General features: G+C 37.4%; 1 long non-coding RNA gene across 1 annotated transcript in view; it reads right to left on the bottom strand.

The window, feature by feature from the left end:
• Nucleotides 1-20,308, bottom strand: part of LOC139075818 (uncharacterized) — a 103,697-nt gene that overhangs the window by 39,604 nt on the left and 43,785 nt on the right. Inside the window, exon 2 of the long non-coding RNA XR_011526687.1 lies at nt 19,022-19,136. This is a non-coding gene — a long non-coding RNA (uncharacterized lncRNA). The remainder of the gene's footprint in view (nt 1-19,021; nt 19,137-20,308) is intronic.

Raw genomic sequence — 20,308 nt, 5'->3', positions numbered from 1 at the left:
GTTGGAGAGGATGTGGAGAGAAGGGAACCCTTGTACACTGCTGGTGGGGGTGCAAACTGGTGCATCCACTATGAAAAGCAGTATGGAGTATCCTCAGAAAATTAAGAATAGATCTACCGTATGATCCAGCTGTCCCACTGCTGGGTATTTATCCAAAGAACTTGAAAAGGCAAAGGCATAAAGATACTTGCACCCCTATGTTCATTGCAGCATTATACACAATAGCCAAGACTTGGAAGCAAACTAGGTGCCCATCAAGGGATGAATGGATAAAGAAGTGTGGTATTTATACATGATGGAATACTACTCAGCCATAAGAAATGATGAAATCCAGACATTTGTGACAATATGGTTGGACCTTGAGGGTATTATGCTGAGTGAAATAAGTCAGAGGGAGAAAGTCAAATACCATATGATTTCACTCATAAGTAGAAGACAAAAATAATGACAAACAAACACGTAACATTGGATATTGGATTGGTGGTCACCATAGGGGAAGGGGGGAGGGCAAAAGGGGTGATTAGGCTCATATGTGAGGGGATGCACTATAATTAGATTTTGAGTGGTGAACATGTTGTAATCTACACAGAATTTGAAATATATTATGATGTACATCCGAAAGCTATATAATGTTATAATCCAATGTCACAGCAATTAAAAAATTAAAAAATAAATAAAAATAAAAATCATGTTCATTAAAGATTAAATCTTAAAATAACATTAAGGAGAGCTTGTGGTTAGGTTGGTTCCATGGTGTCACAGACTTTAGTGGTAATAAGACTGAGCAAGAAGTAATGCAATGGTCTAGCAGGGTTCAGAGACTGGTCAGTAGACAACCGTGTGAGGCCACCAAGCTGTGGGATTCAGGGCCAAGTGAGAAGATGATCAAGCAAGACAGTGGGGAGGTGGCATTTGGACCAAGTAACCAGACAACCACTGAGAAACAAATAGGTTCACGAGATTGATTACATGTAGGGAGAGGAAACAAATAAGTAAATAGACTGGGGATAATGAGAGAAGGATGGAAAGGGTGGAAGTTAGAACAAAGCTCCTAGTATTGGATTGGTATGTGAAGTATTGTGAACTCACGATTCACATGGTCTCAGAATTTCATGTTCATTGGTGAATCAGCTCACTCCTTTCTCTGTGAGGTCTGTCTTCTTAAGGGCTATCTGTTGCTTCATTTGACAGACTGGACCTGGCTTTGGGGAGGAAGCTGAAGATGTGGGAAGAGAAGTAAAGTCCTTTAAGGATGAGGATGAGGGAGGGGAACTCACACTTAGCTTGCCAAGCAGACACCACACGTCCTGAAGGATAGATGTACTTTGGATTTGTTTGGATGCTTAAAGATGCTCCCTCACTTCTGAGCATGAAAACAGTCTGAGAGGAATAAGCCAGCATAACCGTCTGTGATCCCCATGCCATCATTCTTTCTTCTCCTTTTCCTGTGGAAGTTGTGTGTAAGGAAAGGTGAGCATTATTCCTGCTGTTTTCCCTCCTAGAGATATTTAAACAGAGCATGGTAACTCCAGTTGTGGGATGCTGGAAATGGGAATGTGGCCCTGATGGTGGAGTGGGGCGGCCTCTGAAAATATCCCCACTCCCTCCCTGCCACAGCACAGAGATGCTAGGGTATGCAATTCCTTGAAATAATGATGGCAATAACTCCAAAGGCTCCTTTTCTGAATAGAAGGAGCTCTAATAATACCTTCTCCCTTATTTATTTCATGTCACTGTTGAATTTACAATCTCCAGATCTCCACACAATTCAAGAAGGATGATAAAGAGAAAATGAATTTTTTCGGATCAGACAACATTGGCAGGATCTTCTGCACTCTGGATAGTTGACAAAAGACACTAAATGATGGTGATGTTTGTCTTTCTCCAGGAAGGCAAATGCAGTCCACCAAAATGGCGTGTCTCCAGCTTCCTCTTTAAGGGAGAGGACGGAAGATGTAGCCTGGACTAGAAAATTTCATCATGAATCTCAGGATCCACCACATCTCTAGAGATGGAATATTCTGCTGCTACTCTCTCACTGAGGTCTCAATCACTTTTTCAGGCAAGATCACAATCTTTTTTCACTCAGTGAGAGCCTGGGTTTGATGGATAGACTGAGAAAGCAAGAGGATGCTGGCCGTCGTCATGGATGGGAAGGAGTGGCAGGTATGGGTTGAGCTTACTTGATTTTCCATTCTAACACCCAAATAAAGTCTTTGTGACATGCCTGCTAAAGCCTGAAATCCTTTTATTAAGGGAGAAATTCTTAGTGAGAAACTAGGCTTAAATGCAAATTCCAAGGAAGCCATCTATATGAGCTTAACATAATCTGACAATTTTTTTTCTTTTCTCAATAGTGTATAAAATAATCAGGCTTCTTCCAATCAATGGCATCTAAGATTTGTAAAAGTGCCATGGTATATCCTTGAACAGTAAACACAGAGATTACATAAATCTGTAACTTTTAGAATTGATTTCTATTTAAACTTTAAAGAACAAATAATTTCAATGTTATTCTGTTTCAGGTTACATGAAAAAATGATGAAGTCTCCAATTCATTTTGTTATGATAGTATAACTTTATCATCAAAACCTCAGAGAGCTAGTACAAAGGAGAAAAACTATGGTTCCGTTTAACTTACTAATATAGGTGCAATAATTCTAAACAAAATATTTTCAAATTAAATCCAGCAGCATATTCAAGCCTAACATATCAAGGTAAGAGGATTTATTCAAGGAACACAATCATGGTTTACCATTCGAAAAAACTAGAAACATAATACCTTACATGAGAAAAGAGAATAACCATAAAATTATGTTAATAGATACTGAAAAGTCACTTGATGGAATCTAGCAGCCTTTTCTAATAAAAATGCTAAGTAAGTTAGCTCAAAGGCTGACAATCTGCAAACATTAGCAGTGCACATTGACATAATAGTGAAATAAAGCTACTGCCATTAAAATCAGTAATAGGACAGGGATTTCCTGCATCACTATTTACAGTCCATAGTTTTGATGTGCCTTTCTAATAGAGCCAGAGAGGAAAATTAAACTAAATAATCAGTATAAAATATAGTGAGAGATAAAATGTATTTTCAGACGCTATGATTATAAACCTAGAACAAAACAAAAAATTCTAGTCAAAGTAAAAGAACAAAAATCCTACTTGAATGATAGTAGAATTATATAAAAATGATGTTATACATGATCATTACACATACATTCATTCATTTTTCATTCAACAAATATTTTTGAATAGTTATTTTATGCCAGGCAATATTTTAGGTGGTGGAAATACAGAGGCAAGCAGAAGCTTCCATAGAGCTTACATTCTAATAGAAGGGATATAGTAATAAACAATTTTTAAAAATCAATAAAATATTGGATAGGGAATGCTATGGTGAAAATAAAGTGGGGTCGTAAAATGGTCATTTATATAGAGAGAGGGAGAGACAGAGACTGGATAAGAGGGTGGTTCTTTTAAGTGACCTTGGAAGGCTCAGGAAGGAGATGCCATTCAGGTTAAGACATGACTGTCAAAATTCTGTAGTTTTTATTCTTAAGAGTAACAAATCAGAAATTAAAAAAGAAAAAAGTCCCTTTATATTGGCAACAAATCTCTAAAATGTACCTAGGTCAAATTTTAACAAAAACGTGCAGGACCTATAATGAGAAAGCTGTAAGTTTTACAGGAGGATGTAAAGCAAGATTGAAACAAATGGAGCAGCATATGCTATTCTGGGATGGGAAGATTTGCTACTATGATAATACCAATATTTCTGATATTAATATATACATTTAATGCACACATTGGTGAGTATTGTGAAGGTAAAAGGAGGCGGGAAGAAAAGAAATCTGCTACTTGGTTGGGAAGCTAAGAACATTGGGGGAAGATGAAGGATTTGATCTAGACATGTTGAGTTTGGAGTGCCTGTGGGACATCTAGGTATGGATGTGCAGGAGGAAGTTGAGTTCTGAGTCTGCGGCACAAGATCGAAGTCTGCACCGGGACCCTCTGTTACTGACTCCCTTCCACCTAGCACAGAGCTGACAAAAACTAGGCCCTTAGTAAACGTCTGTGTACAAATTGAGTGCACCACATAAATGTGATCAAGCTTTGTTAATAAATCAGGTTATTACTTTTCCACTCTTGAGTTGTAGGAACTCCCTATATATTTTGGAGATTAACCTCTTATCAGACATATGTTTTGCAAATATTTTCTCCATTTTTTAGGTTGCCTTTTCACTTTGCTGATTCTTTCCTTTGTTGTGTAGAAACTTTGCAGTTTAATGTAGTCCACTGTTTATTTTTGTGACCTGTGTTATTAGTGTTGTATCCATGAAATCATTGCTAAGACAAATGTCATGAAACTTTTTCTCTATGTTTTCTTCTGGGAGTTTTACAGTTTGGGTCTTAGGTTAAAGTGTTTAATCTATTTTGAGCTGATTTTTGTGTACAGTATAAGGGTTCAATTTCATTCTTTTATCCTACACCATTTGTTGAAGAGGCTATCCTTTCCCCATTGTGTAGTCTTGGCACCCTTGTTGAAGATCAGTTGACCATACATGTATGGGTCTTTTTCTGGGCTCTATTCTATACCATTGGTCTATATGTCTGACTTTATGCCAGTACCATACTGTTTTGATTATGGTAGTTTGGTAATATATTTTGATATCAGAAAGTATGATGCCTCCAGGCTTATTCTTCTTTATCAAGATTGATTTGGCTGTTCAGGGTCTTTTATGGTTCCATACAAATTGTAGCCTCTTTTTCCTATTTCTGTAAAAAATGCCATTGGCATTTGGATAGGATTGCGAGAATCTGTAGATTGCTTTGCATAGTTTGGACATTTTTAGAAAATTAAGTCTTCCAATCCACGAACACAGGACATCTTCCATTTATTCGTGTCTTGTTTAATTCTTTCATCAGTGTTTTGGAGGTTTCAGTATACAAGTCTTTAACATTCTTGGTTAAGTTTATCCCTAGGTAGTTTATTCTTTTTGGTGCTATAGTAAATGGGATTATTTTCCTAATTTATTTTTCAGATATTTTGATGTTAGTATATATACACACACAAGTGATTTTTCTGTGTTGATTTTGTATCCTGCAAATTTCCTGAATTTGTTGATTAGCTCTAACAGGTTTTTTAATGGAGTTTTTAGGGTTTTATATATATATAACTATATCATCTGCAGGCAGGGACAATTTTACTCCTTTTCTGATTTGGATGCCTTTTCTTTCTTTTTCCTGGATAATTCCTCTGGCTAGGACTTCCACTACTGTGTTGAGTAGAAGTGGTAGTGACAGTTGGCATCCTTGCCTTGTTCCTGATTTTGGAGGAAAGGCTTTCAGTTTTCACCATTGAGTATGATGTTAGCAATGGGTTTTTCATATGGCCTTTTATGTTGAGGTAATTTCCTTCTGTTCCTAGCTTGTTGAGGATTTTTATCATGAAAGGATGCTGAATTTTGTCAAATATTTTTTCTCCATCTATTGAGGTGAAAAAGAGAGAAGACTCAAAGAAATAAGATCAGAAATGAGAGAACAGACATTAAACTGATCCCACAGAAATAAAAAGGATCATGAGACTACTACGAATGATTACATGCCAACAAACTAGACAACCTAGAAGAAATGGATAAATTCCTAGAAACATACGACTACTTCAAGATTAAATCAGTAAGAAATATAAAGTCTGAACAGACTTATAACTAGTATGGAGATTGAATCAATGATTCAAAAACCTGTCACCAAAGAAAAGGCCAGGACCAGACTGCTTCACTGGTAAATTCTATCCAATATTTAAAGAAGAATTAATGCCAATTCTTCTCAAACTCTTCCAAAAATTTGAAGAGGAGGGAACACTCCAAACACATTTTTGAGGCCAGCATTACCATCAGACCAAAGCCACACAATGACACCAAAAGAAAAGAAACTACAGACTGTTATCTCTGCTAAGCATGGATGCAAAAATCATCAACAAAATACTAGCAAACCAAATCCAAAAGCACATTAAAAGGATCATACAGCACGACCAAGTGGGATTTATCCCTGGGACACAAGGACGGTTCAACATATGAAAGTCAATTAATGTGATACACCATGTTAACAGAACAAAGGATAAAATTCACAGTTGTTTCTTTTTATATGACACACACTCTCATTTGTTTTCTGACGGCAAACTAGGACTCCAGCAGCTACAAGTGGAAGCAATTATCTAAGACTTTAAAGAAATCAGCAAAGGCATTTTGCATATTAAAATCAGAATTGACTTACAGAAATCAGTCAATGTATCTGCTAGAAATTTAAGCAGATTTAAGGGAAATTGAGTCTGGCTGTTGGCCAAAAATTGTATGCATGATTTTTTTCAGGCCTGACCATAGGTAATTACAAAGACTTTACTTAACAGATTTCATGGGGGACTTGGTGTAGTTCCTAAGGGGAATTGACTCAGGATCCTTGTCTAGTCATGCTCTTACTCATATTGCATTCATAGTCCAGGTGCCCTCATTCAGAGGTCTCTAACTGGGGCCTTCAACTGAGGCCTATCTCAGGCGTCTCAGCAGAGGCCTCCTTATGGCTGTAGTGGGATATTGAAGACCCTTTTCTCTAGAATCAGTACTCAGTAGTTTCCCACTCCTCGCCCTTTCCTAAAACCCTCCTCCAGCCACCAAGTCCATAAAATTGCAGGAGCCTTGTGTTGAGGTTGCCTTGGCAATGAGATGACCCCCCCATCTGTGCGGATCCACTTGGTTACACCAGTCCATGGGTTAAAATGGAACAGCAGGGAGTTGGCACTTTATCCAGTTTAGTCTCTTGCTTAGACTATCACAGTAAGTGATTAAAGCTTGATTTTACTTTCATTTTTGGTTTGTTGTTTTAATCAACTACTCTGACACCTGGAAACTCAGTTCTCTTTCCAGCTCAGCTGAGCCATATACAAAAATCAAATCTAAAACTTGATCAGGAAAATGTGCTTGATTCAGAGGTTGGAAAGCTCCTGAGACTTGGGACATTAAGGAGGGCCTGAGAGCATATTTTTCTCTTAATTTGTTAGCCACTATGGGCTTTTCACTTTTGGAACATGAATAAGTAGCCCTGTCAAAGCTAGATGAGATGTGGGAAACATATGCTCCAAATAGTCTCATTTAACAAGAGAAAAACTGATACCTAGAGTGGTGATAAATTAACGGCAGAGAAAGGACAGATCATGGAAGAAGTACCATGCTCATGCTTTGTCTTGGGGAAGGAGCCTGGCTATTAGAGAGGAACAGAATGGACAAGAGCTTGAATAATTACTTGACAGACATTTTTCTTGACCACCATCAGCATCTCTCTCTCTCTCTCTCTTTTGAGCCCTGCCAGTTGTCTATCTGCTGATAAAAGTCTGCTTGAGAAGTTTATATCTGCCTTGACCAGCACCAAATTCAGGGGGCCTCTATCAACTCTTTAGTCAAGAACAGGCTCAGCAGCCTATTTTAGGCCAGTGGTTCTCAATTGGGGGTGATTGTGCCCCTACAGGAATCTGGCCCCTATAGACAGTTTTGGTTGAGTATACATTTGGAGAGGGTGCTACGGGCAATCAGAGCATAGAGGCCAGGGATGCTGCTAAACATTCTGCTTTACACAGGACAGCTTTCCATGACAAAGGGTTATCCAGTGCCGAATGTAATAGTGTCAAGGTTGAAAAATCCTGTACTGTACCATTGCAGATTAAGGATCCCATCCACAAAACGCATAGCCTTGGCAAGATCCCTTCTTTTCTTTGTGCCTCAGTATATCCATCTAAAATAGGGCTGGACAAGCTGATTTCTATAATTGTTTCCCATTTGATTGCACCACAATTATAGCCGTATTTTCAGAAATTGAGAGTAGTGTTCCAGAAAATATCGTTTTTAAAACCATACCTCATACTTTTTTTTTTTTCACAGTCTGATTCTTTGCTGATTAACCCAGCTCCTGAGCAGGCCTAAGGAGTTAATCAGTACTTCATCCACTCATTCATTTATGCAGTCCCAACTCCGACACAGACGCATCCGCATTGCAGAGGCCCGCCTCATTAACAAAGAATCCTACCAGCTGTTCCAGCCTAGATGCCATGTCCTTCATTTCCATGTCCTAATTCAGCAGAGAAAAAGTTGTGTTTCACGAGGATGTATCTGACTGCTAAAATGTAAGGAATCTGGTTGCCGACAGGAAGTGTTGACAGGCGCTTGGGAGCTGGCTAGCTCAGCGGACTCTGCTAAGTGCTGGCAGTAAAGAAAGGTATTTTCCAAGCCTCTTTAAAGATAAGTATGAAAGTCTGTAAAAAGAAAAAAGTAGGTGAGGACAGAGTCATTACTGGAGATCACAGCAGGGTGTAGACACTGGGGAAGGAACAGGAGGGAGGAAGGGAAAGTAGAGGAAGATAATGAACTTTTATATCCTGTTTTTTTCTATGCCTCCACCTTATTTTCCCATGTCTCTGTATGTAGAGTAAAGTTAAGTGTCAAAGATGCTATTCATATTTCTACCCCTGCCCTTCATGCAGCCCTACACAGGTCACTGAATGAGACAATCATTTAAATACATGGTCTAAGAGAGAAAAGCTTATAGAGACACAGAAGTTTTTCACTAGTCAGAACTGAGTATCCCTTATGGGTGCTGGCTTCATGCACCACAGCCCTGAGATGACTTTGAACATTTGTCAACTACATGTCCTTTCTAATCCAAGATGCCTCTCTCACTGAAGCTGGGTATATTTTAAATTGTGGTGCTTGTGTATCATCATCTGCCATTTCCAAAGATTTGAGCACCACAGTGTGTGAGGAAGAGGAAGAAATAAACTCAGGCAGGCAAGAAGGAAGGAACTTTCTGAGTTGCTGTGCTGTATTGTGTGGTCAAGAATCCCTGAGTCCTCAAACAAGATGAGAATGTTTCGGAAGAAACAAATTATTTTTGATAGTGAATTTGATTTCTTGGGGCAGCAAAACAGACAGAAGCAACTGTGAGATTTCCTGTCTGTAATCGTGCCAGCCTGACATTTCACCTCAGTCTGTGGAAGATGTCTGCAACTGGGAGAGCCAGCCTCTGCGGCCAGGGGGTCATCAGAAAATTGAACTGAGAATGAGACACTATCAGGACACTGAGAGGCATGCTCTGACCTGACTATGAGAAGGTGGAAGGCAGAAGCGACAGATTTCCACACAACGCTTCAAGCACATTCATATTAGTTTTCCTGCTTCTCCAGGGGAGAGAGGGAAGGGCAGCCGTTCCCATCCTCTGCCACAAGGATAGTGCTTTGTGCGTAGGCAGACAATATTGAATTAAAAGCAACTTTTATTAAAGATTGAGATTTGCTGAAGTTTTACCAACTAATTAGAAGCAGAAATGGGACTAAAACTGGTTTCCAGACTGATGATGTCCTGTACCAAAACCAAAAGCGATTACAGGCACCAGTTCCACAGAATAGGTCAAAATCCTTATATGTTATGCTTCTTAGAGGATAGACAGCTTCAGAAATCATCACCAAAAAGATCCATTCTAGTGGAACACCAAGAAAACTACTCCTTAAAACAAATTCAGATATATAGAGATAATATATATATTTTTAATGAGGTGTTTATTTTTTCTAACACCATAGAAACACATAGAAATCAAAGGCTTTAGTCCAGAATGTAGTCTGATGTTGAGGAAGGCTGGAGGAGAAAGACATTGTTGTTAATGGCCCAGCAGTGCCATTCTTGGTTGGTGAAAGAGCAATGAGACATAAAAGCAGTAACTCAGAGACACCCATGGGTCATAAAGAGAAGTCTCACTCATCTGAATAGGGCTCTGCTTCCTCCTCCACATGTGTTCCTAAAATTAGCAAGCCTGAAAGGATATCTTTGGTCAATAAGTAGTAATAATAATAAAAAATAATAATATAATCTATGCAGTTATAAGAGGAGAGAAAAGGAAAAAGAGAATAGGAGTAAAAAAGAGAATAGGAGATGAAGAATACTGACGAGAAAATATATTATGACATACTAGATGAAAATTGTAACCACATATATTCCCATGGATTAAAAAATATTGTAAAGTAATTATCTGCATAATATGAAAACACAGTCAGAGGTATAGGAACTTAGGGAAGGTATGATGTGACAGCAGAGAGAGACAAATCATGAGTGACAGAGCCCAGGAAAAACAACCATGTAAGCAATTAGAAGCAACCCCCAAATGGGGAAGACAGGCCAAACAGACTACAAGGGACATAAGAAGAGGAATGATGAACACAAACAACATGGAATTTTTAAAAATAGAGAGAAAGTGTAGATATATTAAAAGGAAAGGGACATTCCAACTATGTCTATTAATAGCCTACAAAAATATTAACATACCCAAAGAAGAGCAACAAATAGTGAGACAAAAACCCCAAAGATATAAATCAAAATATGTTTTCAGAAATAAAAGCAGATTTAAATATATAGGTTGAAGTCACTGGACATCAGTCAATGCAGGACGGTGATCAGGGAGATGGGAGATAAATGATGTGAGCCCTGTGATTGCCTAACTTATTGCCTTGAGAGAATTTCCCAGACACAGATCAGGGAGGGGGAACCTAGGCAAAGTCCTGTGGCTTCTTGAATTGAGAGATGGAGCTAACACGTTGGGGAGACCAAGGTGGCTAGAGTTGTCAGGGCAGTGCACCAGAGAGGAGAGAGGGGCACAGAGAGAAAACCCTGTAGATGTGCAGAGGACCCTCCCAATTCCCAGCAGAGGACGGATCAGTGCAGGCCCGTGAGGAGACTTCCTGAGGCTGCCATCTGAAAGGACTGCAGGAAACAGTGCCCAATACGCAGATGCCCACAGGGTCAGGAGAAGAACCCGTTCCTACTACCTAGACTGGACCACAGAGAAAAGAAAGTTGAGAAGCCAGAAAACCAGAAGCGTTTCTAACGAAATATAAATTATGGAAACTGGCTTCATAGGAGATAATAAATCCAAACTAATCCATCACCATAAGAAATAGAGAAAGTTAGCAAAGTTACATCCACTAAAAGTCTTCGATTCAGATGATTTCACAAGGAAAAGATCTGTCCAAATTTAAGAGTAAATATCTCCAATACTATTAAAACTCTTTCAGAGCATTAAAAGACAGAAGAAAACCTTCCAAATTCATTTTATAAATTTAGCATAAGATTGATACCAAAATTTCTAAGTTAATATAAAAAGTAAAACAAAATATTGTCAACCAAAATTGCATATTTATCCAAGTCAAAGGACTGTATCACAATATCCACTTAAAAATTCCAATTAGCATTGAGCGCTTACTATTGGATCAATTTGGCATTTCAAATCACTGATAAAAATATGGGTTATTTAATAAATGATATTGCAACAATTAAAAAGTGATCTGGGAGGCTGGCCCCTTGGTGTAGTGGTTAAGTTCAGTGTGTTCCACTTCGACAGCCCAGGTTCATGGGTTCAGATCCTAGGCATGGACTTACACCACTCATCAGCCATGTTATGGCAGCGACCCACATGCAAAGTAGAGGAAGATTGGCATGGATGTCAGCACAGGGCTAGTCTTCCTCAGGTGAAAAAGAAAAAGAGGAAGATTGGCAACAGATGTTAACTCAAGGTGAATTCTCCTTAGCAAAAAGAAAAAAAAAAAGCCATCAGGGGAAAAATAAGCAGTACACATTCTTGATACCTTAGACCAAAATAAATCCCACAAATAGTTTGGGCAATTATTTAAATTTGAAAAATAAAAGTACAAAAGTAGTAGAAAGAAACATGGATAATTATTTTTAATAACTTTCTCATGGGAAAAGCCTTTTTAAGCATAATACAAGTCTGAGAAACCATAACGCGAAAGACTGATAAATTGACCCAGTGACAAGGGAGTGGGTGGTAGGGTGGGCCAGAGTAAAGATGGAACAATACTGGCCATGAATTGCTGATTGTTGTAGATAGATGGTAAGTACATGAAAGTTTATTATATATTTCTTTCTGTTTTTATGTTTTAAGTTTAAATAATTTCAAATAACAGAAAAAAAGAGTGTAATATTATATAAATAATTAACGTAAAATACACTTTATTCTATGTTATCCAATACATATAGCACATGATGCTTATTCTCATTAGGAAGATGATTTTTGAGCCTACATTAGAGTAATAAAAGAATTACATGCCGCTATAGAATATTACCAGAAACTAAATTGTATAACAGGAAGTCAGTGGATTAAAGTATGTATTTAGAGACATCAAGATGAGATAATAATCATTCATTGTGTATCACAAAATGCATGAAGTTACTTTAAGTTCAAGAAAAAAACTACTTTGTACTTGTCAATATAAACACATTTTATTAAATCATTTTTTAAATCAAATGAGCTACAAACATTTCAGAACATTTTTCAAGGCAAAAGACAAAGTCAAAGGACAAATGGTAAACTGGGAAAGAAAATAAGTGCAACCCACATCACAGGTTACTGTGCAAAATGCTCCAGACAAGCACTGTATGCCTCTTTTGGTGATCCATTGGCAGAGGGTCAGCAAGTTGCATGGGCCCCATTCCTCTGAGAACTGGTTACGCTTGGGTCAGGTGCAAATGGATTCTCTTTGGGGCTGTGCTTCAGGAGAGGGGCTTTGCTTCCTTGTTGCTCTCCCAGTCTATAAGGAAAACATGAGAGCAGCCCTGCAGGTCCAAGGACGGACAGAGGTTGGATGCCAGCTGTTTAGCAGAGTTGCTTATCACTGCCAGATATTCAAGATACTTCCACCTTGTAATATTGTGGAAAGTTGAGACTGAAGAAGCCCATGGTATTAGAGAGAGAAGGAGCCACTAACTTATTACCAGGCAACCAAGAGAGGAATGCTTGGGTTACCCACAAACATTCTCTTTTGTCTTTCCACACAAAGAGCTCATTTCACTAATATATAAAGAGTTCCCATAAATCAATAAAAGGACTGACACTGTAATATAAAATGGGCAACCTTGTGAACAGAAAGTTCATCAAAAAGCAAAAGTACAAATGGCTCTGAAATACACATAGAATTACTTAGGTCTAGTAATAATTATACTGATGCCCATTCTAAGGGAGGGAGACATATGTAATTGGAGAAGGTCAAACATGGGGTTAAACTGTATTTCTAACATTATATTTCTTTGGCTGGTGGTGGGCACAAAGATCCTTGTCAAGTTATTCTTTATACATTTTCTTATGATTAAGTGTTTAATGATAATATTTTACTGAGAAAAAGACTACAATAGATTCATCCTATATGCTAGCTGTATTTTTTAAGTAGGAAAATATTGAAAACGTCTATCTTTAGAGCGTTGTTTAAATAAATTATATTCCCTTCATTCAAAGTGATAATAGGTAGTAATTCAAAAAGAATGAGGCAATTCTATATGTATTGTATGATAATTGCTGATATATCAATAAGCATAAAATCATCCTGCACAACCTTGAGTATAGAATGTCCTTACTGTATAAAACTTAGAAATTATCTATATAAAATACAGCACAAGAAACTGGGGAAATGATTGCTTCTTGGATGGGAACTAAATGGTGGAGAGACAGAGGAGCAGGGATGGGAGAGAGGAAATTTATTTTTAATGTGTATTCCTCTGAACAATTTGGATTTTCTGTCCCTGTATGTATTACCTTTTCAGAAAGTAAATAAACATTTTAAGTGAGTAGAAGTATCATGAATATCCTTTATGGTATGCTGGAAGAACATTCAATACAATACAAATACTTACTGACTGCCTACAATGACCCTACTGTGCTGGGTACTAGGGATACAGCAGATCCTGCCTTTAAGTAAGTTACATTCTAATGGTGGAAACACTTCTAACCAGCCTCCCTCTCTCCTCAGTCAAAAGTCTTCAATGGCTCCCCGGTCCTGCAGTCTCAATTCTAGTCTTCTTTGTTGAATTTGGACACTACACTGCCACATTCTCCTTCCTTTCTTCTTCAGTACCCCTTTGTTACAGCCTGTGCTGCAGGCAAAGTTGATGACTTGCTGCTCCCAATATATACCCACATTTTCCATCCCCATACATTTGTTCGCCTTCTTTCCTCTAATTGGAACCTACTTTATTTCAACTCTTCTGTCCAAAAGTTTTTCCCTTTTGTGGCCCAGTTCAAAGACCACGACTTCTGCAAATTTTTGCTTAACCTCTCTAAAAGGAGACTTTCCTTTCTCTCCATTACCAGTCTTTTAATTTCTCTCACTGCATTCCCCTTTATATTGATTTTAGACATTTATGAAAACTTTATTAGTATGCATTTTCCTTGAAGACAAGGACTATTTCCTAGACATCCCTGAGTCTCCCATAGCCCCTAATATTTCGTAATTAGTCAACATGCAATCACTGAACCAATTAATAAAAATGACCACAACAATAAACAACTGAATTAATGAATGGAAAATTATTATAAAAGGCAGTGCTATTAATACATGTCCATCCCAGGAAAATTAGCATGCAACTAATTTGTGGTATTATCTCAGGGGAAGCTCAGTATCTAACAAAAGAGCGTCTTAAGTCTAATTGACCCAGAGAATGTTAGAGAGCACGAGGTGGAAGCAGAAACCTTCCAATACACCTCCTCCATCCACCTCCTAGCCCTGAGTGAGGCAAGTTCTCACCATCTGTAATTTATTAAGCCACAGGACTGTGTCTGTCAACCTGGCCTATGCATTGATTCCTCAATGGAGGGCTCTAAAAGTCTTTATTTTTAGACATAATGAAATATAATTCTAGGACCTATTCTCAACTAAATTAACATGTTTGTTACTTTTAGAGTAGACTGCACATTACCTATTTATTTCAGCTGGAAAGCTGAGTATAATATTCCTTTTAAACCAAGACCAAAAATAACTCCTATTTGGCTTCACATGTGGCACCCCAATTTGGGCTATCAATAATCCTTTTAGATTCTGTAGCCCCCTGCTTATAATAAACCATCAACAGCAGTACCTCTACTGTGCCCTTGGCCTGAGACACAGTGTATTTTCTTGGATGAAAAAGGTTCAAGCTGGGAATTCTAAAGTTGCTGAACCATTTTATGTTCCATATATTTGACAGTCCCTGCTGCTTTTTCTTCAGTATTGCTATGTATATGCACTAGATTTACATTTGAAAATACAATTGGCACACTGGAGCATCTATCATTTTAAACCTCTCTTCTTAAAGGGAGCTGGCCCTTTCAATGAACTCAGAGCGCCAGCACAACATCACGGAAACTTCAGAATTGGAAATCTGACTTTACTTACTATATTTTAATCTTTTTCCTCCAAGCTGCTGTGACTAACTCTTCATGTGAAACCTCTGTGTTTCCGTATGTGTGTCATTTATTTAAAGTTTGATCGATTGGTTGACCTACTTATAAAATATGCATAGACAAGAGAGCACTGATATGTGAATGTTCTCAAACTGAGCTTGTGTAACCAGATCGGGAAACATAGTCATCAGCACTCTAGAAGTTTTCCTTATACTCCCTTTATGTCATTACTTTCTCCCAAAGTTAACCCCAATTTGGACTTTGAACAGCATAGATTCCTATAAAATATGATTGCTATTTTGTTTGAATAACAAAATATGTGCTCATTTGTGTGGTTCATTGCATGCAGAACTCTATTTGTGAGATTCTTCTATACAATTAGGTGAAGTTGGAGACAATTCATCCTCATTGTTGTACAATATTCCCCTATGTAAATATACCGTTATTTATTTTTCTATTCCACTTTTGATGGGCATTGGGTAATTTCCAAGGTAGGGCTAAGTGTTGCTATGAGCTTTCTAGTAGCTATCTTCTGGTAGAATAAGTACAAATTTCTTGTTCATGGGATATGTATATGTTTAACTATAGTAGATACAGCCAAACAGTTTTGTTAGCAACACACTCTCACTAGAAATATATAAAAGTACCGGTTACTCCAAATGTTTGCCAACAGTTACCATTTTACAGCTTTAATCTGTATTTTCATGCTGACTAACAAAGTAAAGCACTTTTTCCTTTGTTTACTGGCCATTTAGATATCTTCCTTTGTGGAGCATCCATTCTTTTAATTGTTTGTCCATTTTTCAATTAGATTGTCAGTCATTTTCCTATTGATGTCTATTGATTTAAAAACATATATTGTGGATATGAGTCCTTTGTTGAACATACGCACTGTAACTGTTTTTTTCCCATTCTGTGAGTTGCTTTTGTACCCTCTTAATGGTGTGTTTTGGAGAACAAAAGCCCTTGATTTTAATATAGATAACTTTATCAAGTTTTTCTTTTGTAGTTTATACTTTTTGTGTCCTATTTAAGAAATATTTGTTTACCTCAGGTTTATAAAGATGTTTGCCTATGTTTTCACCTGAAAGCTTTGTTGTTTTAGCATTTAGATCTATGATTGATCTAGAACTGATTTTTTTGGTGTGGTTTGAAGGGTCAAGGAAATGTCTTTTCCCCTTGAAATCAAATGACTCAGCACTGTTGATTAAAAGGATTACCCCTTCCTCCACTGCACTGCAGTAACATCTTAGTCATAATTAGGTGACCACAAATGTATGGGATCTATTTCTGGACTATTTATTCTGTTCTGCTGTTAGATTGTATTTTTTTGTCTTAGTTTCATTGTATTAATTACTATGTCTTTATACTAGAGATTGGTAGCTGGTAATTTAGGTCTTCTAGCTTTCTTTTTCTTTTTTTTTTTTGTTCCTTTGCTTACTTTTTAGCCCATATGAATTAAGATTCAGCTTGTCATTTTCTCTCTCTGTGCACTCCCACAAAAAATCTGCCAAGATCTCATCTGGAATTGCACTGACTTTACAAGTTAATTTGGGGGAAAACTGACATCTTCAAAATACTGAATCTTCCAATCCATGAACATAGTTTATCCCTGCTCTTATTTAGATCCTCTTAATTTGTTCAATAAAGTTCTGTAGATTTCGAATCTATGATGTAGAACCAGTTCTGTTTTCTAAGCATTTCAGGTCACTATATGCATGACTAGGTCATAACTTGACCCACATGTCCCTTACCAGCTCAATTCAACAATATGCAAACTGGTTTACACACTTTTCAATGAATCAAATCTCTGGATCACATGCTGGACGCTGCAATAATGTCAACTCACTGTGAAAGTTTCTAAACACTTACTTTTAGTTTCTGTACTTATCTCGTTGCTAACAAGTAAGAAACAAAATCACAGACTGGTTCTGCTCCATGAGCCATACTTTGAGTAGCAATGGTAGAGAGGTTCTGCACATTTTGTTTAGATTTTTTTTCTATTTGACTTTTTATGCTTTTGTAAATGGTACCATTTTAAAATTTCCAAATATGATTTCCAAACTAATTATTTCCTTCAGCATTTTGCTTCCCTCCAGGAAATAAACCTTCAGATGTCATTGTTTTCAAGAACATCTGTTTCTAACATATTCTCTAGTCTTTTTGATCTGCCATGTTTGGAAAGACAAGGTAGGTTATCCTAGCATCAAACCTTTTCCAGAAGAAGGAAAGTTTTTCTATTCTCTATTTCCTACTCTATTTTGGTGACATCAAACTGATCTTCATTCACATTAAATGATTCACTTGAAACATATGGGGATGACATTATCATTTGCTTTTTAAATGAGCTTAATAAATTGACACTTTCTGTCCATGTAAATTATAGATTAAAAATTCATGCATCCTGTGGGAACTCAGTGAAGATCTACTGAGAAAAAAATAACAGCATTAGGCTGTTCACTATTTCTCTATTTCACCTCAGGGTCTGATTATAATATTCCTTTAAACCAAGGCCAATAATAACTTATATTTTTAGAGGATATTTGCTAGGACAAAAGCTGTGGTGCAGGAAATTTAAGTGGTTTATCTGAAGCTCTTAAGATTGTCAAAGGCAGAATAAATCCAGAACTTTCTCTTAACATGCATTCCTGTACTTTTCCTTCTCAATTACGTTGTTCACAATCTCTGCCAAAAACTCCCTCCTTAGCACTCTCTCACCCTCTGTATAGACTATCCACAGGTGTGGTCTGAAAGGATAAGACAATGGGGTGAGTGTTGGTTTCTGGTTTTAAAACCCCTACTTTCCTCCATTGACACAAATTCCCACTTCTCTTCCCAACCAGCTTTCTCCCTGGAATCCCACATATATTCTTCATGAAAATGTCAGGTATATATGTGATCTGCCTCCAACAAAGTCTTACCTCTTTGCCCTTTATCTGTAGTGAATAAAACAACTTTAACTTTGCCAATAAAATTTTGACTTGCTGTTGAATGAGCTATCATTCTTAAAACTCAATATCCAGAAAAGCCTAAGGGAAAATGTTTCATTAATCATAAAATATTAGATCTGGAAGCATCCTAGCAGTCATTCATCAGAACAAAAAATGACCGAGAGATCTATTGGAATAAATGTGCAACTTCATTTTTATTAAGCTCTCTGAATACAGATGAATTACATGATCTCTCAAAACATTAGTGTCTTCTTATGTTAAATTGAGAAAAATATTAATACCTACTTAGTGTTTATGTGAATAACAACTCATAACGCCTGTAAACTATTACACAATGGTTGGCATGTAATACGTACACAGTAGATATTTGTTCTTATTTACAAGATATTACATTGCATTGTAGATAAAAATAATGTGTGTTACCATTATTTAACCCAGTGTCCTCCCCTCACCTTCTAGCAAGATGTTTTTACACATCACTGTGATTTAGTCACTCTGTTCCCTCCCACGAAGCTTGTAATTATAGACTGTCTCTCCATGGACACAGTAAGCACAGTCTCTGGTAGGGAGATTTATGGCCTCAAGGAGCTATGAGCAGAGACTCTGCCTGAAACCCAAGATGTAATATAGGCTACTCAACGGCTTCATTTGCTTATTAGCAGGAGCACTATCAGGATACCTAGGAAATGAATACATACTAAAGACAATTTTGAAGTTCGCCTATTTACTAAGCTTTTGTTGAGCTCCTTCTTTGTATTCAGGTCTGGCCTGAACATCTTTTGGACAATAAGAGAAAAAAGTTCACATACCTGCCCACAAGGAGCACAATCCAGAAAAGAATCAGTCAACAGGATAAACACATAAGCAGTTTAGTTGTCAGAGATTTCATTTATTTCTGATCCTCTTTGACTCTTTCTGTTTTATCTGCAACATAAAGGCAGTACAAAATATTGAGGACAAACTAGCTATTCTTTGAACTTCTTTCTCAGGAAATTCAATTCCAATGGAAACATTGTGAAGCCATCACTCCATCCCGCAGGATCCACATAAAATATCCTTAGTATATTTTCAAACTCATTGGCATGTTTTGTAGACTGCTCTTAAGACCAATGGCCTGGAGACAGTGGGAAATTTACTGAAGCACAAAGTTGAAATAAATCTGCAAGAGAGTCACTGAAGGACCCAGTGAGTGAGGCCAGCTGACCACACACCATCCACCTAGGTCCAACCCTGCTGTTTACTACTCACTAACTGGTTTATAGCAACTCAAATTCAGGACCTAAAATGGTCACTTGAATTGCTCAGTCATACGTTACTGTAATTTTGTAGAGGAAATTATCGGCTTTCAGAGTATTTGCAAATTAGAAGAAAACAGCACCTGTGACAAAAAAAATATAATACTTTGAAACAATCCATAAGTGTCTACATGGACTTGATAGCTGTTTGTTCCTCTTTAAGATGTGGCAAAAAAATCAAACGATAGCATACCATCAGTGAAATGAATCTTTGCTTTGCTAGTATGCACCAGCTCTGTCATCATTGCCCCTCCCTCTCGACATGCATCCTTCTTCAGAATATTCACATGAGTCTGGGAAGGCATAAATCAACCTCACTCTCCATATAGCTACTTAAGAAGTAGATGCAATTAATAAGCTTTTCTTTTTCTTTTCCTTTTTAAAAGACATGTTGAGTGTTACTTTCTAACTCAAAAACATTCAAAGTTCCCTTATTTTCAAACTCTTTAGTTTGGTACACAGGATCTCCAGTATGTGAATGCACATCTTATTTTTTCTACTGTAGTTCCAAAAAGAATTCTCTGTTCCAGAAACACACATCAATTCTTGCTCCCTTGAACCTGTTACTTGCACCCTCATTTTTAAGTTTCACTCACGTCATTACCTACATCCAGAATTTACACCATTTCTTTCTGTTAAACTTTTGAACGTCCATGCTGTGCAAAGAACAGCTTAAATCTCTCTCTCTGTAAGGAAATTTCTCATAGCACCTTAGCATTCCTTGAGTCTTTCCAGTATTTTTTTTTATCATCCACTTGGTACTGTTGCTATTTGTTGCTGTTGTTGTTGTGTGTGTGTATC

Source organism: Equus przewalskii, chromosome 14 (assembly GCF_037783145.1).
Source record: "Equus przewalskii isolate Varuska chromosome 14, EquPr2, whole genome shotgun sequence".
NCBI lineage: Eukaryota > Metazoa > Chordata > Mammalia > Perissodactyla > Equidae > Equus > Equus przewalskii.
This window is presented reverse-complemented; position numbering and strand designations above follow the sequence as displayed.